The sequence below is a fragment of the Melitaea cinxia genome, chromosome 1, assembly GCF_905220565.1.
Source record: "Melitaea cinxia chromosome 1, ilMelCinx1.1, whole genome shotgun sequence".
Classification (NCBI taxonomy): domain Eukaryota; kingdom Metazoa; phylum Arthropoda; class Insecta; order Lepidoptera; family Nymphalidae; genus Melitaea; species Melitaea cinxia.
In genome coordinates this window covers 16,776,145-16,779,230 of record NC_059394.1, presented here as the reverse complement: position 1 = coordinate 16,779,230, position 3,086 = coordinate 16,776,145, and positions in this window count along the sequence as shown.

The window sequence follows — 3,086 nt, the reverse complement described above, 5'->3', positions numbered from 1 at the left end:
AATTTCCTGCTCAAAATATGGAGCAACCCGACTGGGGTATTACCTCGATTTTACAGAAGTTCACAGCTAAATAATACTGTTTTCAAGCAGTGTTGTGTTCCTGTGGTGAGTAAGGTGACCAGAGCTCCTGTGGAGAATTGGGGATAGGGTCAGCAATGCAGTTGCGATGCTTCTGGTGTTGCAGAAGTATATAATCTACGGTAATCGCTTACCATCAGGTGAGCCGTGCGCTTGTTTGCTGACCAAATTATATTAAAAAAAAACCGTGACTGCTAGCGCATTATTCAGTTGCCACCATCACTACGCCAAAGCGTCGTCGCATCTAAAGACAAACTTAACTTCAATCTCTTTTTATATTTATTGAAAACAACTCTGCCTTTAATTTTACTGATTTTTTATTTTATTTTATAACTAAGCGTACAAAATTTTCACTAGCAATGCAAAAATTTAAAAATTAAAAATCGTCCCCGATATGTCCGCAAAAATTCAAAAAAATTCCATCGTAATTTTTATAGATGACTAAGACTTTATGTAAATTCGAACAGCTACAAAAGTCAGAGCGTTTAAACTCAAACGCCTTCCTGTAATTAATCGTGTCCCCGGGGCTTCCGAGATGAAAGGACATACGATCACAAGTTCCTGTAAGTGGGTCATGAGATAAAAACTTCAGCCGCAATGGATCGCTAAAGACAGTTCGCGATATGAGGGTAAGTTCGGAATTTAAGTTATAAATAAATTTAGATATTGCCTTGTGATATCAGTGGAGATAAAAATTGTAAATACATTTGTTTCTTTACAAGGCTTTTTGAGATTTATATTTGGCTACCTTCTTTATTGCGACTGTTACCTCTACACGTGATTTTTAACTGTACATTTTGTGACCTGCCTTAACTTAGCATGAATGAAGTTTCGCTCGTTTGAGCTTGTAATATCCCACAGCTGGGCATAGGCCTCTTTCCCCATATATGAGAAGGATTAGAGCTTAATCCACCACGCTGCTTGTTTGCGGGTTGGCGGATATATATTCCCTACTAGGCACAGTGGGGAGACCCATAAGGACTAACAATCAGACCGGAAATAAATATTTGTATTTTAAACAACCCGCGACTGTCAGTAATTAGGCGCCGCCGACATGGCATACGCACCATTACACCAGAGCGGTCGTCTGAATGAAGATTGAAGTTTACTGATGGTGAAAAGAAAAGGAACGCTCTACAAAACGTATAAGGAATAATTATTACGTTAATTTTATTATGACTGATTGACGCAATGATCGCATCAATTGACTGATACTCATTGATAGCGGATTCGATACCCGATTGTAATGTTTGTATCTGTATTTTAATGAATCAAAATTAATTAATCGGTATTAAAGCACGAATGACATTTATAAACATTTTTAACTAAGGTTTTATGTTTTAATTTACACATATATAAAAATGACTTCAAAATGACAATTAAATATATCTAATATAATCTGTAAAATATTTAAATGGAATAACACTCTTAACTATACACTACTTTCGGAATCATTAACGGAATCAAAAGAAAAACGTTCAGAACAAATTGACTCCAAAGGGCTTCAAGGCTTTGCTTTTAACATATAGACTAGCAGCTGATTTTTTACACTTACTTTTTAGTATACATTTCATACATTCCAATGCTGCTTGAGATGTTAATGTACGATGATGCTACTATTACTAGCTTACAAAGTAATTGTTTTTATTTCTATTAGCCGTATGTCTGTTTTAATGACGACATCGCCGTATAAACTCGTTTCATTAAGAAACAAAAATAAAGTTTAATATGTCTGAAGTTTAGTGTTTACTAATGAGTCAGGCTAATTATTTTTAATTACACGGAAAACCGTACAAATTTTATAAATATGTAAATTTGTAATGATGGGTAATTGTTTCTTTTACGCTGAAAAAGTAGCGCTTCAAATATTGGAAGTTTAACAGAAATACATAAATAAGAACAACCTCAGAAGCATAAATGCTATTTAACAAATTTGTCTCGTCTCCTAGACTGATTTTATGACTTCGGTGTTCTTACAATGGAAGCATCTCAAAAAATAATACAGAGTCACTTTATATTTAAGTTCTCATAGATATCTTTCTTTCAAAAAATAATCGATTTTTACAATATTATAATAAGTTTAAAGTCATTTGATGCAATGTTAAATGTCAACTTAAATACCTTTCCCATCTGAAACAGTTAACAAAGTTTTATATAAGTTTTAACTGTGAGGATTATAAAGAAAACTGAAAGTCTGATTAGAAACATTTGTACTTCCAGCGATCGTTCGGTGGTTTGAAAATAGTTGTTAATTATTCAAATTGTGAAAATGCTCCGAAGATTTGCGATTGAATTGCAATCGAGTAACGATTTGTTAAGATGGATTGCTCAATATTTTTTTAATTAAGTCTTGTTGTAAGCTTTATTTATAAGTTCATTTTATAATCTTTATAAAACAGACCCAAGTAAAAATAAACCACAGCGTAACAAGAGAACGTCTTTATACCTTTATTGCAATTACTTCCCGTGGCGAATTAATAATATCAATAAACTAGTTAAGTACAATGTAACTTAATATTAAAACAAGAAACCTAAACAGTTAATACGTGAGACTTTACTTAAGAGTGCCTTTGAGAAACTATTTTATGGAAAAGACTTGACTAAAGTCAATATAAGGCGACGAACGGGAGAAGTGCTTTAGTTAGAGGTACTCTATTCTTAGTCCTCTTGATGGCACGTGTAGAACTTGATAGTGTAGCATAATGTGTATTTAGTGTACTCTCTGTGCAAAAGCTTTTACGATCGACTTTTTTTAGAGCTGTGTGAACGTCATGCAGGGTTATAAAGGTACGTTTAATACGTTAAACAATAAATTTTTCTCGGAATAATCTATTTTATGCTTCGTTGTTATACTTGAGATATTTTTTTTTTTTTTTATAAGCCAGTTATTGTAAACTACTTATTATTATTTTTAATTATTTATGTCTATCAGATACATTTTAATATGTATATATAAACTTTTAGTATGTAGGTGCTTATAATTTACTTGTGGCAGAAATACGTTAAAA